Source organism: Geotrypetes seraphini, chromosome 13 (assembly GCF_902459505.1).
Source record: "Geotrypetes seraphini chromosome 13, aGeoSer1.1, whole genome shotgun sequence".
Lineage (NCBI taxonomy): Eukaryota > Metazoa > Chordata > Amphibia > Gymnophiona > Dermophiidae > Geotrypetes > Geotrypetes seraphini.
In genome coordinates, this window is record NC_047096.1 from 5,183,420 (window position 1) to 5,207,457 (window position 24,038).

General features: G+C 43.9%; 1 protein-coding gene across 2 annotated transcripts in view; it reads right to left on the minus strand.

Moving 5' to 3' along the window:
- PLXNA2 (plexin A2) overlaps positions 1–24,038 on the minus strand; it is a 742,509-nt gene that overhangs the window by 434,043 nt on the left and 284,428 nt on the right. Inside the window, exon 1 of one of the 2 annotated variants that reach the window (XM_033917849.1) lies at positions 19,811–19,826. The exons of the other annotated variant lie outside the window; for it this stretch is intronic. The gene's annotated coding sequence lies outside the window, so the exon portion shown is untranslated. Of the gene's footprint in view, positions 1–19,810; positions 19,827–24,038 lie in introns of those variants that run through there. 2 annotated transcript variants of the gene reach the window in all.

Consider the following 24,038-nt stretch of genomic DNA (forward strand, 5'->3'; position numbering starts at 1 on the left):
TTTTGCTATTCCTTGAGATTCTGCTTGGAATCTTGAAACTCTTTGGGGTTCTAGAATCTTTTGTTAGTCTTTAGGATTCTGTAACGTTGCTACTCGTTGGAGGTTCTAGAATCTTGCTATTCTTTGGGATTCTGCATGGAATGTTGCTACTCTTTGGGATTCTGGAATCTTGCTATTCTTTGAGATTCTGCCTGGAATCTTGATAATCTTTGGGGTTCTAGAATCTTTTGTTATTCTTTGGGATGTTACTCTCTGGAATGTTGCTACTCCTTGGGTTTTGGCCAGGTACTAGGGACCTGGATTGGCCACCGTGAGAACAGGCTAGTGGGCTTGATGGACCATTGTTCTGACCCAGTAAGGCTGTTCTTAGGTTCTTATTCCTAAATCAGAGGGAATGTAGACTCATTGGAAGAGTACAGGCTCTGTCACAGCCCACCGCAGGCAGGGGAGCTTAAGGGGCAGAAGTGGCTGCGCTTAACTCTTGTGGACATGCCTGATAAAGCCAGTAGGCCTTGAAGCTGGACTTGAATTTCGTAGGAAGGTCCACTTCTGACCTCATGAGGCAGTGCTGGGACCCTTCAACATGAGTTTTAGCTACAGTCTAACATGCCAGGACCAAAACAGCACTTGTTTATCACACTGGACCCACTTCAGGGTCTAGAAATAAAAGCACAATGTCTAAGATAAGAGCAGAGTATACAGACTCCAAAAATAAAAAGTAACAGTAAACCCAATGAAAATTATTTAGGGCTCCTTTTACGAAGGTGCGCTAAGGTTTTTAGCGCGTGCGCGGTAGCTGAAAATCTACCGCCTCCTAAAAAGGAGGTGGTAGTGGATAGCGTGCATTGTATGCGTTAAGGCCCTAACCTTTGAAGTTATAAAATGACCGTATGAGAATCAAAATCCTCCCTTTCGCACAAACTCAGGAGCTGGTGACGTTCAACAGACCGCAGGGTGGGTGGGTCACGCGATCCCTACCAACACACACATGCCCTGCTCCCTCTACCACTGAGGTTTCAACTGGATTTGCCACGTAGGGACGCCTGACCTTATGACAAACTGCAGATTTGCTCCTTCATTTTGGTTTTCCATTCAAATAAAACCCTGAAATACAGAAGGCAAAACTGGATGGCAGAGGGTTAAGAAATACTTTCAAATGACTTCCCTTCTGCTAGCTTCTGAAGAGAAATTGAATTGCATATCATACATCAATATTATTATTTTTTTTTTTAGCCTGTTTTCTTGGCAGACAACAAAACGCTCCATCAGAAAAAAAAAAATGAATTAATTCCTGGCTCACGTAATCGGTTAGATTAATGCACTATCTTCTCACTTCAAAGACCTGACTGTAAATCTTTTCCTTTTGGGCTCAATAGGTTTAAAAACTCTCTGGTCCTCGGTACAGACAGTAGGCCACTCAGATTAAGCATTTGAGAATATTTGTATCTGAAGGTGGAATGCTGGAAAAGAAACATTGTATTTTTGATACCGGGAAGTCTTGTTTGATACACTCCACAGGCAATGAAATCCCTCACATTCCTTTGGGTCTTCATGCACTGCAGACACATTTGTACTTCCGGACCAGCAACTCCAGACTCTCGGCCCATTCTGTAGTTTTTAGGGGTCTAATCTTTGGCCATCCAAAGATTTTCCAATCCCTCCTACACTATCAGAACTCTCCACTCATTCACTGATTGTCTCAGAACAAGCGGAAAAAAAAAAAGCAGTCATATTTTATTCACCGTGGTATCTGATAGTGTCCCTATGTCCCTGCCAACTACTTCTTACCAAATTCTGCAGACATCCAAACCCCATTTTTTATTTTTTTTTTTTTTAAATAGATTTGTAATCTTACATTCAAGAACAGAACATAAATGAAAAGGAAGCACAAACATTCAAGGATATATTTTCCAAGAAATAATATACAACTTTTAGACCGCCACAATGAGGACCAACTGAGGAAACTAACCCCCTCTTCTCCAAAACCGCGCTGGCAGTTTTTAGCGCAGAGATCTACGCTGAATGGCCCGCGCTGCTCCTGACACTCATACAAACTCAATGAGCATCGGGAGCAGCGTGGGCCATTCAGCGCGGCTCTCTGCGTTAAAAACCACTAGCGCAGTTTCATAGAAGAGAGGGGGGTAAAACTCTGTTAGATTAACATAACCAAACCATATTTTAAAGTAAACCATCACAGGCTGTCTGTTCTATGGCCAGTATTTATATTATTCCAAGAGCACAAATCAGTGGGATGAATTATGTATTTGATTATTGTTCTTCCTATACTGACGTTTGTGGATAAAACCATCAGAATTTTTTTTTTACAATAATATCTAAATAATCTACGAGGCTCTTTCAAAAAGTTTCCACACTTCCATATTTTTCATGAGATATGGTTGGGGCGGAGAAGTGGTAAGAAGGCGCGTCATGGAATGTCATGTGACTAGTCTACTGCTACTACTGCTTTTTACTATTTCTATAGCGCTGTACATTTTAACATACAATAGACAGTCCCTGCTCAGAAGAGCTTACAATCTAATTTAGACAGGACATTTCAGGGTTGGGGAGGTTATAGTGAGCCTAGGTATCTGACAGCAGTGAAGGGAAGTTGAAGAGTTGAAAGCAGTTTCCAAAAAGTGGGCCTTTAGCTTGGATTTGAACCCTGCCAGGGATGGAGCACGACGCATTGATTCAGGCAGCCTGTTCCAGGTATATGGCGCCGCAAGAAAGAAGGGATGGAGTCTGGAGTTGGCAGTGGAAGAGAAGGATAAGAGGGGCTTGACCGATGAGCGGAGATCACGGGGCGGGGGGGGGGTGTGTGTGTGAAGCATAGGGCGAGATGAGCGAGGAGAGATATCAAGGGAGGGGGGCTTCAGAGTAGAGAATGACACAGTGACAAAATTCATCACCGTTCCCGTCCCCGCGGATAACCGCGGGAAATAATCCCATGTCATTTTCTAGTGTCTATTTCAGCCTCGGTCCTTCTACACCAGCATTCTTCAGAGCAAAGCTTGCGGGTCAGTGGTTGTGGCCATTCATACTCTGATTCTTATGGGAGCCAAGGTTAATGAAGCCATTGTGACATCACTGATGTGATTGGCTCTTAGGCACTGGTGGAATGAGGCATTATGACATCACAATATCTGCTCTGGATACCAGAGACTGTCATTCTGTAGTGTCTGTTTCAACCTCAGTCCTTCTACACCAGCATTCTTCAAAGCAAAGCTTGCGGGTCAGTGGTTGTGGCCATTCATACTCTGATTCTTATGGGAGCCAAGGATAATGAAGCCATTGTGACATCACTGATGTGATTGGCTCTTAGGCACTGGTGGAATGAGGCATTATGACATCACAATATCTGCTCTGGATACCAGAGACTGTCATTCTGTAGTGTCTGTTTCAACCTCAGTCCTTCTACACCAGCATTCTTCAAAGCAAAGCTTGCGGGTCAGTGGTTGTGGCCATTCATACTCTGATTCTTATGGGAGCCAAGGATAATGAAGCCATTGTGACATCACTGATGTGATTGGCTCTTAGGCACTGGTGGAATGAGGCATTATGACATCACAATATCTGCTCTGGATACCAGAGACTGTCATTCTGTAGTGTCTGTTTCAACCTCGGTCCTTCTACACCAGCATTCTTCAAAGCAAAGCTTGCGGGTCAGTGGTTGTGGCCATTCATACTCTGATTCTTCCCTCTCTCCTTAAAGAATGACATGAAGATGGTTTCCTGTGGTTATCCGCGGGGACGGGAATAGTGATGAATTTTGTCACCGTGTCATTCTCTACTTCAGAACGAATGCACTTGTAAGTCAGCAAGAGGAGTTTAAACTGTATTCGGAAATGGACAGGGAGCCAATGAAGTGACTTAAGGAGAGGGGTAATGTGAGAACAGGGTGATTATGTGGAAAAGCGATATAAATGGCTTTTGAGATACAGTGCTCCCCTGAGATTCCCGGGGTTTCCATTCCAGGAACTCCCGCGAATCTCAAAAAACCACGAATACGGTTTTTCATGGGGGAGCCTGAAGAGGGCAGCAGGAGAGCAGCCGGAGCGCCGCGAGTGCAGGAAATCACTCGCAGTTCGCTCTGACCGCCTCTTCCTTCACGAAGTCGGGCCTTATCCAATCAGGAGCTGTTTCTCTATAGCTGAACCATTTTTGTGGAATGCGTTATCTGGTACTTTACAGTTTTGTAGAAATCTATTGCAATTTAGAAAGTTGCTCAAGACCCATTAGTTTGTTCAAGCTTTTCTAAGCTAATATTCTGCTTTTTCAGTTCATTTTTTACTTTCTGAATATCATCTTTTTTTTGCAGGTTATTAGATTTGTGCTGCTTGATTGAAGTAATGTGCGGTTGAGATGGTATAATCGAGTGGTCTCCAACTCCAACCCTTTGCAGGGCCACATTTTGCATTTGTAGGTCCTCGGTGGACCTCAGAAAAAAAATAGTTAATGTCTTATTAAAGAGTTTGAGGGGAAGGGTTAATCTGCTGGCTGGGTTGGAGGGCAGAGGGGAGAACAGGACAATCAAGCCATTGTGACATCACTGAGGAGGTTGACTCTTATTGGTGGAATGAGGCATTATGACATCACAATCTCAGCTCTGATTCCCAAAGACAAGCAGGATGTCATGGATACAGTGGTCTCAAACTCAAACCCTTTGCAGGGCCACATTTTGGATTTGTAGGTCCTTGGAGGGCCTCAGAAAAAAAATAGTTAATGTCTTATTAAAGAAATGACAATTTTGCATGAGGTAAAACTCTATATAGTTTATAAATCTTTCTTTTTGGCCAAGTCTTAAGAATTTTTATTTATTTTAAAAATTTCTATACCGTTTCAAACTAAACGGGTTACATAATTTTAAAACAAAAACATGATAAGAACATAAGAATTGGTGCTGCTGGGTCAGACCCGTGGTCCATTGTGCCCAGCAGTCCGCTCCCGCCGCAGCCCTTAGATCAAAGACCAGTGCCCTAACTAAGACTAGCCTTACCTGTGTACGTTCTGGTTCAGCAGGAACTTGTCTAACTTCGTCTTGAATCCCTGGAGGGTGTTTCCCCCTATTTGAATCCCTGGAGGGTGTTTCCCCCTATTTGAATCCCTGGAGGGTGTTTTCCCCTATGACAGATTCCGGAAGAGAGTCAGACAATCCTATAGTGTAGTTTATAGCTAAAGAGATATATGATCAAGAAACTTTTATTTTACTTTTGTGATTATGATAAAACATATCAAGGGCCTCAAAATAGTACCGGGTGGGCTGCATGTGGCCCCCCGGGATGCAAGTTTGAGACCACTGGTATAATCTTATGTTGTGCAAATCCTAGAATATGTATTTAATATTGTGAGCCACCTTGGATAAAGGTGGATTGAAAACGTTTTAAATAAAATAAATAAATACTCTTACATTGTTTCCCTTTGCTTTCACTAATCTGTTGCTTCTCTGACTAATTAATGCAACATTCTCCTCATTGATTTCCATCCTGTCCATTTATAGTTTTCTTAAAATCATGTCGATTCTTCCCTTCCGCAGAACCTTCCCATGTAGGGAGCGAACTAGTCTTTAATTAAAGGTTATCGGTATTAACTCCCTTAAGACTGCACAAGAAATCAGATTTTCTAAAGGGCCCACGCTTTTCTTATCTAGTTCAACATTAATAAATGAGGGGGCAATTCTGTAAAGCAATGTTTCCTTTTGGGAACCCTGATGGTTTATGATTTATCTGGCTTAAGATACCACCATTTCATGTACACACAGCAAAAGCACTGTACAGAATTATACATTAAACATTGCAAATTAAAAATTAAAAGGATAGCAAAAACAAAGAAGCATAAAAGCATTAAAAAATTCCAGCAGACCAACGCGTTCTCAGCCCAAAAGGTGCACCAGAAGTCTCTATATTAGGTATTTTCATTCGGGAAGGCTAAGTACTTGCTGGACACTGCCTTGGGCGAATCTCTTCGTAAAGGCAGCTAATAAATAAATACATTGAAACAAGAGAAGTTTGAAGAGCTGCTTTAAACCAAGGAACAGGAAGCTCCGCATGGGGAACCCCAATTCTGTAATGGAATCAGGGTGCCCCGAGTTCATGAGAGAAGCTTGCGCAAATCTACATCGGCGTGCCCTGAATGAAGACGCCCTATCTAGGCCAAGTCAATATTTAAGAACATAAGAATAGCCTGACTGGGGTTTGGATTATACGAATGGAAAATCTGGCAACCCTAGGAAGAAGTAATCCCAGTATACGCCTTGATTACAACCATAAATATTCAGTAAGCCAACCTCTTACTGACTATTTGTGAGCCTTCCTCTGTGGTACGCTGGGGCCAGACCTGGTTACTGGGCTGAGAAAGACCTTTGCAAGACTGTATTTGGGGCATGGCAGTCACAGGCCCTGGGTAACATCTAGGGTAGGTGTCAAAGTCCCTCCTCGGGGGTCGCAATCCAGTCAGGTTTTCATGATTTTCCCAATGAATATTCATGAGATCTATTAGCATACAATGAAAGCAGTGCATGCAAATAGATCTCATGCATATTCATTGGGGAAATCCTGAAAACCCCACTGGATTGCGGCCCTCAAGGAGGGACTTTGACACGCCTGGTCTAGGGTCTTGTCAGCCACAGGTCCATCTCCGGACTTTCTCTTATGGAAGAAAGAGACAGTTTCTTGCATATCTGGCCCTGTGAAATAACAGGACCCGGGGTTCTGAGTCAAGAAAGAGTTTTGTTTTACCTTCTATGAATGCGTCTGGCTGTGTTTGTGCCGGCCCACACCCAAACCTTACTCATGATATTACAGTCCCCTGTTGGGACACACCTTGTTTTAAAAATATTCACTGTCAATGCAATTAATGGCACATGAGCTTCAAAAATGCCTAGTAATCAATACTTAATCATCGTCATTTATTAATAATGATAAGGGATGGGGGGAGTTTCCAGTTTTTGATAGCATGGTACTGCATGGGACTATAATATCTCCTCTCTCTCGTTCTCAAGCAAGCTAATAATGGACTCAAGTTACCCACTGAATAACACTTAAGAAGCACTTGAAATTAATGCAATAATAAATTTAGGGAGTCTCCAGGCAAAGAATGAGGGGAGAAAAAAAAAATGTCTTTAAGGCTCAGGTGACGATTCCTCATTTCAACCCTGAAGAAAGTGTTCTTAACCCTTGTGGGGGAAAGAGAGAGATTTGCTTATTTCTTAAAGGTTAAAGCAATATAACAGATTCCTTTGGAGATGCTAAGAAAGATTTTTGATTCAATATATTAATAAAATAAACAGATCTGTGACAACTTGTGGTGAGCTGTGACTAATTAAGTTTCCATAGCTCATGTAAAATATGCTACCTCTGGCGGTTCTAAAAAATGCTGTTTTTAAAAAAAATTATTTCTTCATTTTTAAAACTTTCAATAAGTGCAATACAAGATAAAATCATTTTACACCTTATCATCACTTAATATTCTACCAAAGTCTAATTCAGTGGTTCCCAACCCTGTCCTGGAGGACCACCAGGCCAGTCGGGTTTTCAGGTAAGCCTTAATGAATATGCATGGAGCAGATTTGCATGCCTGGTACCTCCATTATATGCAGATCTCTCTCATGCATATTCATTAGGGCTATCCTGAAAACCCAACTGGCCTGGTGGTCCTCCAGGAGAGGGTTGGGAACCACTGGTCTAATTCACATTAAATATCCCTCCTCCCACATACCCAACAATTGTCCTTAAGCATAAGAAAACCAAAAGTATCCCCACCCTGCCCCCAACTTGGACATAAGGTTCTAAAAAATGTTGAACCCCCCCAAAAAAACCCTAACATTTTTCGTTAACTAAATTATCACTGCCATAAAAAGCCTTTGTTACTATTGAGAGGGACTGTTGATGTACATTGCTAAAGGCTAGCACCAGTGGCCAGTTGCAGGGCCCGAGATTATAGCTTTCCAGATGATGAGTCAAGGTACCAGATTCCAGTCCTGGCTGTGACGGAGCTGGATGTACAACGAGGCAGGAAGAAACTGCCTGGTCAAAGAAAAATAATTGTGAAGAGTTAATAATGGCCGATTTGTTTGGGTTATAGTGGTTGGCATTTAGCCCAGCGCTGTGTGCAAGGTCACTGCTGTTGAGTAATGATTTGGGAGAGCTGAGCGAGGGAGAGAAAGATGGGCGAGGGGTTAGTGGGGGGATGGGGAAGGGTTGACAAATCTTTTCTGCTATTCTGCCTCCTTCACTTTGATGAATGGTTTGTTGCTATTAGTCAAGTGAAGTGCTCTACTTAAGCCTTACCAGGCCTTTCTTAAATTAACTTCTCCTTCAGCTCGGTTAATTTATTCAACAAAAAGCATATCCTAATAAACAAGCATAATATTCACAGACTTCAGTCTGTGGACCATTAAGAGACCAGATGTCAGTTCCATAGATATAGACATGCTGTAACATCTTCACCATCTCTGTTTTATCTCCTTTTGTCGCAACTAATCAAGTTCCTTCACCTCTTTCCAATGCTTTTATTGTACTCATATAGGCAGCTTTTTTTGGAGGGTGGGGGGAGGTTCTGTCTCTACCACACTAGTCATTGCCTAGCCCGTCTCTCTCCTTCCTTTCCGTCTCCAGCTCAAGCATTTCCCTCCTTTTTCTCTTCTGTCTCTTAACCCCCCTCTCCTATGCCCAGCTCAGCCATTTCTCCTTTTTCTCTTTTCTATATCTTAACCTCCCTCTTTCCCCTGCCTGGGTTGGGGTTCCCTCTAGGTCTCTCTTGAACCTTCCCTATAGGATCCACTTTGGGACTTGTAGAAACTAAAAAGGAATAGCTAGGCACGCAGACAGTAGAAGCCAGAAGGAAAATGGAAATTTAGCAAACCTGGGACAGATAGAGAAAACAGCGGACAGAAGAGTTGGATGAAAGCTGGTGTTGGCTTCCAATGGTTATCTACCAGACTTAGGTCACTCTTCCTGAAGCATCTTTCTGCATTTGTCATCAGATGTAGGAGTGTCTCGTATGGGTCATTTGTGTGTCAAAGAAAACAACTAGAAGATTAACAAAAAAGCGAGGAGAACTCCTGGAATTTCAGCCCATTAATTTTTTTTCTCATCGTAGACGTTCTACTCGGATAGCTTCCCTATTACAGAACCATGGTGAGACCTCATCTGGAATACTGTGTGCAATTCTGGAGGCCACATTACCGTAAAGATGTGCTTCGAGCCGAGTCGGTCCAGCGGATGGCTACTAGAATGGTCTCCGGACTCAAGGGTCTCTCATACGAAGAAAGACTGGGAAAATTACAGTTCTATACTCTAGAGGAGCGCAGAGAAAGGGGTGACATGATTGAGACATTTAAATACGTCACAGGTCGTGTTGAGGTAGAAAACGACATATTCGTTCCCAAGGGACCCTTGGTCACAAGGGGGCACCCGCTTAAACTCAGAGGAGGGAAATTTAGTGGTGACACCAGGAAGTACTTTTTCACAGAAAGGGTGGTGGATCATTGGAACAAACTTCCGGTGCAGGTGATCAAGGCCACCAGCATGCTTGACTTTAAGAATAGATGGGACATCCACGTGGGATCCCTACGAGGGTCGAGCTAAGGAGCTAAGTCATCAGCGCTCAGACTTAATGGGGTGGGTCAGTAGAGTGGGCAGACTTGATGGGCTGTAGCCCTTTTCTGACGTCATCTTTCTATGTTTCTATGTTTCTATTTAATTTTCCATCACCCAAAGGTTGCCGCTATAAAAGATATTCTAATTGACTACTGTCATTTCAAGCAGCTACTTGGGAGACTGATTTCCGTCAATTATTCTTTACATCTACGTCATATCAAAATTGTAGGAAACTATTAATGGTTTATTTATTTAGAAAATTCTTGAAAGATTGAAAATGTATTTCATTCTGGGTTGTAGCAGTAATTTCTTTCGTTAAACTGCATAGATCTGAAGGGTAATCCAGAATACAAATGTTATGTTCTCTAACTCCTTGAAAAGGCCTCTTCATGCCTTTGTTTATACTTTCAGTGGTGGAGAGACATAATTTGTCTCCAGTCCTGTATGATTTCGCAAAAGCATGACTGCCTCACTTCGGATCTAGCCCAGTCAATCTTGCTCCCAAACTGCTTTCTCATAAAGAGTATTTTGTCGAGGGTCAACCAAAAATGTCAGCTAGGATGAAATAATCATTTCCATCACATGCCCACATCACTACCATTACAACTGCAGGCTGTACATCTCAAAGCACGAAGATGACTGGTACTATTTTCTCCATAATTTAGGGTTTGCTTTTAAGCGCTGGTTGATCTCGGACCCCTCTGCCTTTGCTAACATCATTTGTATTGAGAGAGTACAATAGGTGACATCTCAATACCCATCAATGTGTCTCTTCTCTACCACCAGTGGGATGCAGGCCAACAGACAGATATACTCCCATATTTAAAATATAATTTTACTATATTTTTATTATTAAAACCCTGTGGAAGGGTAAGGGGCTATCTTTCGCTAATGCTACCAATACACCTCCATACAGCCCACAACTTAGCGGACTACATGTCCCAGAGTGCACTGGGCTTTACAGCTCAGTGCTGAGCTTACCTTAACAAGGTGACTCTGCTGAGTCAGGAAGGAGGTGTTTATCTGCCACAGAGGAGAATCATTGCCGAGAGCTCCCCATGAGAGAGAAAAATCTCTGAGGAAGGAAGGAGCCCCGGGGAGAGAGAGATTTCCCCTTTCCTAGCTGTAGGCTAAGAGAGCCTTGGAAAGGATTGGGACGTGTGCAAGAACCTCCAGGGGTAACTGGTCTCTGCTGAAACAGGGCAAGCCAAGCCCATAAGGAAAATAAATGTGGAAGTGACTTAAGGCTATGAAGACTAAGCCGTTGTTTGTGCCTTTCCGGAGTCTGTGAGGAAACAGACTCAGGTCTGTAGAAAAATAAAAGATTTCTGGTTGTTGCACCTTTCTACAGTGGTTGTTTGTGCTGTTTTGAGTGCGTGTGGGCAGTGCTCTGGGTGAGTCTGGACTGGACTGTGCCACAAACCCATAGACCAGACTTTGGAGCTTGCTGCTTGGTTGCTGTTTGTAGTTCTGGTGGTGGTGGGTGAGGGGGACCTTTAACTCGAAGCGTACAGAGGTTTTTGAGCCTTTAGTCCCACTGAAGCTGCATGCAGAGAAAGCCATCAACTGGTGAGAAGATGAGATCGCTTGAGCCTGCCAAATCACCCAAGTGTTATCCAACTGGAATCACACATCTGGCCAGTGGTTCAGTGTCCCCTTCTCCCACCATCTTCTCGTTGCATCTCTTCCCTTTCAAATTCACAGCCTTTCTATTTTGCTTGGAAACCAGTCTCCTGATGGAGCAAAAATGCCAATCAATCTGGGGACCACCAGTCTGAGAACATCCCCCGTTTGCATTAGCCCAGCCCGGCTGCTTCCCAGAATGCATGTCTTCCAACACATGGATTATTAGGCAGCCATTACCCACCCTCAGCACCTTCTTTCCTCGGAGGCTTCTGATGGATGGAGCTGAAATTTTTAACGGCTCAATCTTGCAAAACTAGTGTGATGAGTCGGCACCTTTGAGATGAACTTTGCATAGCACCCAACACAGATAAAGATTGTAATTATTGTAATTGTTATTATTTGCTTGTGGTATTATTTCCTTATCTTGGGTAAGATTGTAGTCCAGTATAATGAGTTTTCCTTAACAGCCAAGTAGAGAGAGACAGAGAGACTGACAAAGGTAGCTTGCTTTTACTTCAGTCAGATAAGCAAGAGGATAAGAGCAGTAGCAGTTGACATAAAAAGTGAAATGCTGCCAAAAAAGAATGCACCCCAGATTTGTCAAACGGGTCACTTTAGGGTCCAGACCACATGCATTCAGTTTATTTATCAATCTTCTATGTGGCACCACGTTGAAAGCTTTGCTAAAGTCCAAGTACACTACATCTAGCGCCCCTCCCATATGCAAGTATTTGGTCATCCAGTCAAAGAAATCAATCAGATTCGTCTGACAAGATCTGCTTCTCGTGAAACCATGCTGCCTCGGGTCCTGAACTCGGTTTGATTCTAAAAATCTCACTTGCGAAGTGTTTCCATTAGTTTAGTCACTGCCGAGGTCAGGCTAATTGGCCTTTCATTCCCAACCTCCTCCTTCCGTTCTTGTGCAGAGGGACCACATCCGCCCTTCTCCAGTCCTCCGCGACCACACCAGACTCTAAGGAAGCCTTGAAAAGATGAGACAAAGGAGCCGCCAGAGAGGTGCAAAGCATTACCCGTAGTGAGGGGCAGGAGAGGAGAAACTAGAAAGGAATGGGCACCTGCAAATTTTAGACTGGTTATGCAAAGCTATGTTTTGCCGCACTTAGACTATTGTAATTTGCTCCTATGTGGCCCACTGAAGAATTCATTAAGGGCTCTACAAGTGGCACAGAACCCAGCTGCTAGGATAATAGCCAGATTACCTTGTTATATCCACATGTCACACCTGTACTGGCTGAACTTCATTGGTTGCCTGTTGAATGCCAAACACAATTCAAGTTATTGACCTTGGTACAGTATTTAAATCTGTTCGTGACTTGTTACCTAAGGTAATTGCCTCTTTATTACAGGCATATGTACATTGTCGCCCTCTGAGATCGTAAGCTAGAGACCTTTTGATTGTCCCTCCGCTTCATTCGGTCACTAAGGCCATAAATTAATCCCAAGTATTTCAGGTGCTGGACCTTCACTGTAGAACTCAATTATAGACTCAATTATAGACTCTATTCATTTAATTTCTGATTTTTGGGCATTCCGGAAAAGTTTGAAAGCTTTTTTTGTTCCGATTGGCCTTTACAAACCTAGGCAATGTGTAATTTTAGCAGTTATCTGGGATCTCGAACAGATCGGAAAAGGTTTATCATGCCATTGTACCGGGCTATGGTACGCCCTCACCTGGAGTACTGTGTCCAGCACTGGTCGCCGTACATGAAGAAGGACACGGTACTACTTGAAAGGGTCCAGAGAAGAGCGACTAAGATGGTTAAGGGACTGAAGGAGTTGTCGTATAGCGAAAGATTAGAGAAACTGGGCCTCTTCTCCCTCGAACAGAGGAGATTGAGAGGGGACATGATCGAAACATTCAAGGTACTGAAGGGAATAGACTTAGTAGATAAGGACAGGTTGTTCACCCTCTTCAAGGTAGAGAGAATGAGAGGGCACTCTCTAAAACTGAAAGGGGATAGATTCTGTACAAATGTAAGGAAGTTCTTCTTGACCCAGAGAGTGGTGGAAATCTGGAACGCTCTTCCGGAGCCTGTTATAGGAGAAAACACGCTCCAGGGAGTCAAGACAAAGTTGGACAGGTGTTGGTCTTTGACCAGAGGGCCACCGCGTGAGCGGACTTCTGGGCACGATGGACCACCGCTCTGACCCAGCAGCGGCAATTCTTATGTTCTTATGTGTTTTTTAAGGAGCAGGTCTCGGGCTGTGAGTTATATACTGTATTGTATTGTGGTTTGTTAAGTTTTGTTTTAATTACGTATGCACAGTATTGCTGTCACCCGCATAGATGCTGGATATGCAGGCTACAAAGTGTTTTAATTAGATAAAATCAATAAAAAGGCAGTTTTCCATCTAAGTCAGAGCGCTGTGTAGATGTGATGTCTTTCCTCTGAACTGCAGTTGAATCGTAAGTATCAGATGATGGGGAGAATCCTGACATGGCGATTGGACTTGCAAGTATTGTAGCTTAGACCAATGGACCAGGTCCAAACCACTGCTTGGTAATTAAAAGCAATTTCTAGAAGTATAGTGCCTGATTTCATGGTTATGTGTTGCAGGGAGGTGTCAGAACGTTCCAGTGGGCTGCGCACCTCATGGGACATCAAGTTTATTAGGGTGTTTTATAAGCGGTTTTACAATCAGGTACTCAAGCATTTTCCCCATCTGCCCCGGTGGGCTCACAATCGATCTAACGTACCTGGGACTATGGAGGACTGAGAGACTTGTCCAGGGTCATAAGGACCAGCGCAGGGTTTGAACCCACAACCCCAGGGCGCTGACCCAACCACTGCGTCACACACTACCTTGATTTAGGTTCAAAAGGACCAGAGGCCATTAAAGTCCAGCCTTCCCTTGATGACCCAACGTCCACAGTGGCTTAAGCTTTGCACTACAGAAGACTAATGAGTTACATTGTAATTGGCCTGATCCCTTGGACGTCATAGGACACGATGTTAATCCCCTCCACGAACGCCTTGTTTTCAGTCTTAAATTGATGGAACGCTGGACTTTGCTGCTCTTACAAAACTATGCCTGGAAAAGTAAATTGAGCTTGATGTGGATTTTCACTTACAATGACATTAATCCCCTCTGTTAAACTCCTCCCTGGAGGGCATTAACTGCTGGCCCCTTACGGGCTGCAGGATTGTTTAATTAATAGCACAACTGATTTTCTTTCTTCTCAAAGCTGGTGTGCGACACTTGCTGGAATCAGAACAACTTTTTTTTTGCCCAGAGAACAGGGGGTGATGAATAAGTCCATTTTTATCCCTCTGCAAAGCAAACTCTTCACAAAATGATACAAAATTAGCACCTTCATTCTGCCAGCATAAAAATCTAGTGTTATTGATAGTATGTTTCTTTTGACTTTTTTTTTTAAGGGGGGGGTGTTAAAATTTAAATATAATAAGGAGGAGTACAAATTATTCACGGGTGTGAAAAACCTTAGCATAAATCATAAATGTGCACAAGGCTAGTCTCTTTCATTTGAAAGGAAGCTCTGGAATGAGAGGTCATGCTCTAAAGTTAGAAGGGAAAAGATTCCGTAGAAAAGTAAGGAAGTTCTTTTTCACCCAAAGAGTGATAGAAAACTGGAATGCTCTTCTGGAGGCTGTTATAGGGGAAAACACCCTCCAGGGATTCAAGATGAAGTTAGACAAGTTCCAGAACATACACAGGTAAGGCTAGACTTGGTTAGGGTACTGGTCTTTGACCTAAGAGCTGCTGTGGGAGTGGACTGCTGGGCATGATGGCGATTCTTATGTTCTTATGAAACGATCAGATCTAATTGGTGGCCCTTCTCGTGTGTGGGTTGGTTAGACATTGATTTTATGCTTAGTTAAGAACATAAGAACATAAGAAGTTGCCTCCGCTGAGGCAGACCATAGGTCCATCCTGCCCAGCGGTCCGCTCCCGCGGCGGCCCATCAGGCCCATTGCCTGAGCAATGGTCTATACCTATCTATACCCCTCAATCCCTTTTTCTTCTAGGAATCTATCCAAACCTTCTTTGAAACCATTTAATGTTTTCTTGTCTACAACAGCCTCTGGAAGCGCGTTCCATGTATCCACCACCCTCTGAGTGAAAAAGAACTTCCTAGCGTTTGTTCTAAACCTGTCCCCTTTCAATTTCTCCGAGTGCCCCCTTGTGCTCGTGGTGCCCCTTAATTTGAAAAATCTGTCCCTGTCTACTTTTTCTATGCCCTTCAGGATCTTGAAGGTTTCTATCATGTCTCCTCTAAGTCTTCGCTTCTCCAGGGAGAAAAGTCCCAAGTTCTTCCAGGAGATTGGAAAATCTTGACATTTGGTTGTTTGAGGTTCGATCTAGGTGCAAGTTCAAGTTGGCCATGAGGATTCTGAAGTCATGGCCCACTACATGTTTGGATAGTACATTTGAGAAATATGTTTCTGCTTCGAGCCATTTTCCAGGTGGGATATAGGCTAAGATGGAGCCATGGAGTGAAGTGTTGCTTATTCGCGTGAAGTGGAACTCACTGAGTGTCGGGAGCAGCGCAATGCATTCAGCACATGGGCCTGCGCTAAAAACCACTTTTGCGGTTTTGTATCGGGGGGAGGGAGGGAATAGTACATTTCATTTCTGTGTGATTTTTGTGGTGTGGTTTTCTGTGTTTTGGATATTTAATGTTGGGGTTGTGAGCGGCATTGTCCCAAGTTTTCCTGCTTTTGCTATAAACTGGTGTGGGGGAATGGCCCCAATTTACCTATTACCCCACTTCGAACTTTACACCCCCACAAGGACAACCAGAAATCGCAACCTCTTTGCTTACCCAAAGATCGTAGGTTGCAAATACAGAACCTTTCTGGATAGAACTTTCAAGTTCCAAGCTGGCAGACAGCAAACCTGGCTAGGCAACTTCACCGACAAAACCAGGCAGACCGGAAAGAAATCAAGACCGCTCTATTCAATAGATTTATTTCCCAGCCAGAACCCCCCCCCATCCTAAAACCTTTCTCTTTATGCTGATACTACACTTCTTCACAAATGTATTCTGTTCCTCTCTTGACTATTCAGTGTCTTCCTCACCACCTGTATTCTGTAATTCGCTGACCATCCAGCCCCTTTGATGTAAAATGCTTAAGATTATACTGTAACCTATTTGTAACCTGTAAACACTGATTACTCAGTGACTTCCTACCTGTTCTCACCTTGTAATTCGCTGATTGTACAGCTCTCTTTCACAGTAAACCGCCTAGAAGTCGCAAGATTATGGCGGTATTGAAAAAATAAAGTTATTATTATTATTATAATAATATTTAACGGATTTTCCCATAAACCAAAATCATAATTCACACATGCAGAATTATACAGTACAAGAGAAATGATATAGATGCTTATAGCTATTTTATTCAGTATTTTAATGCTTCTGGTATAATTCCCTCATGTTTCACAGAGAACGGTGGGGACAGCGTTAGCTCCTAACAGAGCAAATTTCCTTAATATAGTGGATTTTTATGAAAAATACATGGTCTTAAGAAAGTTCTTTCATAGCTGGGCAAAACATTCAAATCTTTCTCAGTGCTGTCTTGTACCAATTTCATGACAGAGTATAAAACGTCTCTCTCGTTTATTGTTGGTGAAGCAGACCGAATTCATCTTTCTGCTCAGATGATATTCTGCTCCTAGATATGATCCTTTGTGACATTATAATATCCCCCCAACCCCTCTCTCAAGGGCCTGTATTACAGCTTCCAGAAATTGCCACATACAGCAATGATTTAGGTATCCTCAAGATGGCAAGAGGATTTTGAAGTGAACTGTATCTGTTACTTGATTTTGAAATGAGAACACTAACAGTGAGGCTGAGGGATCTGTCAGGTGCCTATGCTGGGTTAGGAAGATGGCAGAAGAGTATTTCTTTGTCATTTTAGGCTTTTAATAGGAGACCTAATCTGAAAGCCCCTATAGTCTCCAGTGGGTAGGATAAAGTATGTCTTACGGTGACACCTAGTGGTGTCACATGGAAGTAGATAGGTCATCTGGATAGTCAAAAACATGACGATACTCGGTATTAATCCCCTTAGTTTCCCTAGGTGCATTGTGCTCAAGTGATAGTCTCGAACATGTTGTGGAATATCCATTCAGCTGTCTTTGTTATACCATCTGTCCACATACAGAGGTTTGTTTGCACTTGAAATATGCAGGACCCCACGGCAGATGAAAATAAGCAGAGAAAGGGAGGGGGGGGGAAGAGGAGAGGGAGAGCATTTGTGAAGGGAAGGGAGAGAGAGATTAAGAGGATAGGAAAAGGGGTAAGAGTGCAAGAAGGGGTGGATGGACAGAGGAGGAGGGGATGAGGAAAAATGATGAAGGATGAGGGAGCAGAGAGGACAGGGGAGACTGACTATACAAGCAACCGGGCAGTCCCTGAGGACCTAGAGCAGTTGGGGGCTCAACGCTTCCTACCAGCCTTACTAGGTCAGACCAATGGTCCATCAAGCCCAGTAGCCCATTCTCACGGTGGTCAATCCAGGTTCCACTGGCCAAAACCCAAGGAGTAGCAACATTCCAGAATCTCAAAGATTAGCAAAATTCCAGAACCCCAATGAGAGCAACATTTCAGAGCTGAGATTGTGATGTCATAATGCCTCATTCCACAGTGCCTCAGAGCCAACCTCATCAGTGATTTTACAATGGCTCACATAAGAACATAAGATTAGCCATACTGGGTCAGACCAATGGTCCATCTAGTCCAGCAGCCCATCCTCATGGTGGCCAATCCAGGTTCTTAGTACCTGGCCAAAACCCAACAAGTAGTAACATTCTAAATAGAATCCCCAAAGAGTAACAAGATTCCGGAATCCCCAGAGTAGCAACATTCAAGAATCCCAAAGAGTAACAAAAGATTCTAGAACCCCAAAGAGTGTCAAGATTCCAGGCAGAATCTCAAAGAATAGCAAGATTCTGGAATCCCAGAGAGTAACAAGATTCTAGAATCTCAAAGAGTAGCAACATTCCATGCTACTGAGCCAGGGCAAGCGGAGGCTTTCCCCATGTCTTAATAACAGACTATGGACTTTTCGTGGCCTGCTCTCAACTCTTCCCACTCCTCTTTCATCTTAACTTCCTACTTCGGCAAGGACAAGATGCAGCAAAGAGCAGGTTGTGAGCGCTATGGCAGACACCTGAAGGAAACTGCTACAGACACAGGTATGGGGAGGCTCAGGAGCCTTATTGCCAGGGAAGGGGGACCCAGATTCCTGTCAGCCTGCCCCTGGGAGGAGGAGAGAATGTGTGAGAGGAGGAGAGTGCGAAAGCGGAAAGAGATTGGAATGATGGGAAAAGGAGTAAGAATGCTAGAAGGGTGGGGAGCAGAAGAGAAGGTGATGAGGAAAGGCATTGAGGGAAGAGGGAGCAGAGAGCAAGGTGGAGGATGTGTGAGAGGAGGGGAACGGGAAGGAAGTGAGAGATGGGGGAGGATGGAAAAAAAAGCAAGAATGCAAGAAGAATGGGGGGGGGGCAGAGGAGGAGGGGATGAGGAAAGATGATGAGGGAAGAGGGGATGGAGAGGGTGAGAAGAGATGGGATCAGAGACTGGGAGGGAAGAGAAATTGAGGAGAGAGAGAGTAGAGGTTGTTTTTTTTTTTGGAGTTTTAATGGAGAGCATAAAAACATAAGAATAGCCTTACTGGGTCAGACCAAGTAGCCCAGTATCCCATCTTCAGGGTGGCCAATCCAGGTCACAAGTTTCTGGCAAAAACCCATTCCATGCTACTGATCCAGGGCAAGCAGTGGTTTCCTCCATGTTTGTCTCACTAGCATACTATAGACTTTTCTTCCAGGAACTTGTCCAAACCTTTTTTAGAACCTGCTATGTTAACTACTCTTACCACATCCTCCAGCAATGCGATCAAGAGCTTAACTATTTTCTGAGTGAAAAAATATTTCATCCTTTTGGTTTTAAAAGTGTTTCACTGCAGTTTCATCGAGTGTCCCCTAGTCTTTGTAATTTTTGATAGAGTGAGAAATCGATCCACTTGTACCCGTTCTACTCCACTCAGGATTTTGTAGACTTCAATCCTATCTCCTCTCAGCCGTCTCTTTTCCAAGCTGAAGAGCCCTAACCATTTTAGTCTTTCCTCATACGAGAGGAGTTTCATCCCCTTTACCATCTTGGCCGCTCTTTAAACCTTTTTATAGATAAGGTGACGAAAATTGAATGCAATACTTAAGCTGAGGTCACACCTTGGACTGATACAGAGGCATTATTACATTCTTAGTCTTGTTAACTATCCCTTATCTAATAATTCCGAGCATTTTGTTTGCTTTTATGGCTACCATCACCCATTGGACAGAAGATTTCAGCATATTGTCCATGATGACACCCAAATCTTTTTCTTGAGCGCTGACCTGAAAGGTGGTCCCTAGCATCCAGTATCTGTGAGTCGGGTTACTGGGCTTGATGGACCTTCGGTCTGTCCCAGTAAGACAATTCTTCTGTTCTAATTTTCTTGCAAAAAATCAAACTGGCCATATCGGCTTCATAAGCCTTCAGAGCTGGCAAGGGCAGTGTGGCAAGAGAATACCATTTCCTTTCAAGGTGGCCATACCTTAGATCGTGCATCCCAGACACTTGGCCTTCTAGTCAGGACATCATCTGTCAATAAGGCCTGCATATAATCATATGAAGCCACTGCGGAGCGTGTTTCTCAGGGAGGAGGCGACGTTTCATGCAAAGAACACAGTAGAAAGAGGAAAGAGAAAATCCCTCGTACTGATTATGAGCTTTGGGATAACTAACTTGGTCCTCGTGCCAAGAGAAAGAAGAAAATAATGAAAGATAAGAAAATAGTCCACATTCCATTGTGTTGTTTCAAACAACATTAGTGCTTTGGAAACGTCACTGCTAGGAATGCTGATCACGATGGATGAGTCTGAATGTAGCAGGCTTAACCGCTGAAGGTCGAGTTCAGCCTCATGAGTACACTGACCTCAGAAACATGTTTGTGTCAGATTGTGGAACATTTAGAAACGGCTCCCAGACTCCGAGAGCCACATTCCGCCGCGAGAGGAGACAGAAATATCACATTTAAGAGCTGCAGAAGAAGAGTTACTCTGTCGAGAACAAATGAAAATTGCATTTCTTTTTTGTGGGTTGGAACCAACTGCAGACAATCTGTCTTTTGTAGAAAAGAAAAGTTCCCCATGGGAAGCTTCCTAAAATATCCTGTAATTGGTTTAGTCATCTGGCCTCACGTCTTCCAACAATCTGTGGCTAATAGGGTTACCAAGGCCCAGGCGAAACATTTACAGAGACCCAAATTCGCATGGTACCCACCACCCCTCTCCCACACTCTTGTCTAACCTTGTTTGCAGTGCCTCTAATCCATAAATAAGATTTTTCAAAGATGAACCGGGCTGCCATCCAAACTCACACTCTCCGGTCTATGAGTTATTAGCAAAAGATTAGGATGTTTCTGGTAACATTTTTAATAAATCAGTTCATGTGGAAGGAGAACAGAATAATATTAGAAAGAACATTTATATCACTCTTTCCTACGATAGCGCACTAAAGCTGACATATCATATACAATGGTGGAGGTAAAGAGGCCCGATTCGCTAAACTTACCGACGGGATCGCTGTTGGACGATTCTTGCCGAGCGACCGATATACAACCGAGTTGACATGCAAATGATCTGATCGGACGTACGCCCTACAGCGAAGGATCGCTGTAAGAGCGATCAAAACGCATGCGCAGAGAATTCTTGTTGGTTCTTGATGCAATGCACTTCGCCCTTTACCGAGCAGTTCGTGGGCGTGGTTTATTCACGCACATCATTGGCGCGCGTCGAATGCTCAGTGGCTTCTTGTGCCCTGAAGCGCGAAGCAGACAATGCGACCCCGTGGCGTCATATACACCCGACCATCCAGCCCATAAGGAAGGGGGAGGGGTGGATGCAGTTTACTAATGCTGGCCCTACTAGTTGGTAATTTTTAAAAAGGAAAGATTTGTGGCCGCTGCCGAGCCTTTTATTTTTTCGTGTACGCAGACTACAGGCGTGTATCGAACAGAACTTCAACACGCTTTAAACACAAGTGCTCGCAATACACACATGATACAGCATATAACACACGAATGAGATCTCGTGCATATCTAGTTACTTTATAGTTACCATATTTTTTGCTCCATAAGACGCACTGGACCATAAGGCGCACCCTAGATTTAGAGTAGGAAAACAAGGAAAAAAAAACCCATTCTGAACCAAATTGTGTACTAATATATACCAGGCTCTGCACCCAGCCCCCCTCACTCCCTGCCAGGCTCTGCACCCAGCCCCCCTCACTCCCTGCCAGGCTCTGCACCCTGTCCCCCCTCCCTGCCAAGTTGTTCCTTTCATTCTTCATATACACACAGTACACACAGCAGATATAAATTCTCAAAACTGACACATATTGATCACTAAATTGAAAATAAAATCATTTCTCCTACCTTTGTTGTCTGGTGATTTCATGAGTCTCCTTCCTTCCTTCACTTAGGCCCAACAATTGTCCCTTTCTATTCCCTCCCTCCCATGTCCTGAGTTTGTGCCCCCTCACTGCCTTCCAGCCTTTGTCCTTTATCCTCCCTGCCACATCAGAGCCTGCCTTCCTCCCTCCCTGCCGCCGATGCCTCCTCCTTTGCCCCTGGTCCGCTGCCGCCACCACTGCTACACCGCAACTCCAGGAAGGTACGGGAAGGGCCAGTGTGCAGCAATTGCATGTAGCCGGTCCACAAGCTACGCTATCCACTCTTACCACAACCTCTTGCAATGTGTTCCAGAAGTTAACTATTCTCTGAGTGAAAAAACATTTCCTCCTATTGGTTTTAAAAGTATTTCCCTGTAACTTCATCGAATGCCCCCTAGACCAGTGTATCTCAACTTCTTCAAGCCAAGTACCCCCTAAGCCTAACTAATACCAACTGAGTACCCCCGCCCAAGCTCCGCCCCAGACTTGCCCAAGCTCTGCCCCTGACCTCACCCCCATAATAGTACTAATTGTAAGGCAATTTCTTCCATCCATTTTTCATATGCACACAATATAATCCTATTAATATATAATGGTAACCACAAAATTTTAAAAAACAACACAAAGCACACTGTACACAGAGAAAATGTCATTTACGTATATTCAGGGTTTTTTTTCAAAGAGGTCAAGGCAGATGACTTTAAAATATGCAATCAGTAACAACTACAGAAAAATAGACAGAGTGCAAAATATAGACAGCAGATATAAATTCTCAAAACTGACATTTCAATCACTAAATTGCAAATAAAATCATTTTTCCTACCTTTGTTGGCTGATTTCATGAGTCTCTGGTTGCACTTCCTTCTGACTGTGCATCCAATATTTCTTCCCTTCTTTCTGCCTCCTGCATGCTTTCTTTCCTCCAGACCTCATTCCCTTCCCCATCCAACATCTCTCTTTGTCCCTCCATGAGTCCAACTTTTCTTCCTCTCTCCTCCACCCCCTATTAGCAATATGTCTCCCTCTCTCACTGTCCATCTGTCTGCAGAGATCCAAACATCTCTCCCTCCCACTCTACTGCCACATCCAGCATTTCTCCCTCTCTTCCCCCTGGATCATGTGCAGCATTTTTTTACCACTGCCCACCAGCCCATACCCATTTCTCATTCTATCAACCCTCTCCAGAACATGCCACATCTCTCCCTCCATCACTATGTCCAACATTCATCCCCCTTGCATTCCCTTCAATCTGTTCCTCTGTTCCCTGCCAACCACCATATCCAACATTTCTCCTTCTCATACTTCTCTCCTGATGCATCTCTTCTTTCTCTCTATGCCCAATTTTCCTTTTTCTTCCTTTCCCTCTCTGATGCCCAACAATTCTCCCTTTCTATTCCCTTTCTCCTCTCCCAAGTTAGTGCCTCCTTCCTGCTTCCCTTCTGTGTCTTATGTTCATACCCCTTCCCTTCCTTCTGTGTCGGGTTCATCCCCTCCCTCTCCCTGCCTTTCCAAAATTAAGTTGCATGCCAGGGATCCTTGCTTGCCCTGTCAGCAAAGCCGCCCTGACCCATCCACAGAAGTTGATCCCTGCCTGCCCCGCCCGCACCCTCCCTTCCCGAAGCCGATCCTGTTACTTTATTGGAGCCGGTCTGGCTCCCTCCTTCCCCAGCAGCAACTCTGTGCAGGGACAGCACGTGCAGCAATTCGCACGTTGCACGTGGCTGGTCCACAAGCCTTCCCTCTGATGTCAATTCTGACATCAGAGAGACGGCTCAGAGTCAGTTACGCAGCATATGAGTCACTTTCTGAGTCTCTTCATGGAGTTCTGCTTGGGGAGGAGGGAGCCAGTCCGGCTCCAATGAAGTAACAGGATCGGCTTCGGGGGTAGGGGGTGGTACGTGGCCAGGCAGACAGGTAGGCAGGGAGGGAGGGATCCTTGGCAGCGGCTTCAGCAGTGGGGAGCAGGCAGGGAGGGATCCCCGGTGGTGGTCAGGCCATGTACCCCCAACAAGCAGCCCGCGTACCCCCAAGAGTACACGTATCGTGTGTTGGGAAACACTGCCGTAGACCATATTGGCAACTGGTCCCTGATTTGAAGACAGATGTTCTGTGCTTTCTATTAAATTTAATTAAATCAAACATGTCAAAAATCTCTTTTATATCAATATTTTGAAAATAGTAATTTTATATGCAAAGATAAACCTGTAAAGGTATTTTGGAAGAATGACGGGCATGAGCATACAGAATACCACTGCTCACGTGAAATAATAATCTATTACTGTAGCTTTAGAAATGTAAGTGATTTAAGAATTTATTAGCACTGGGACATT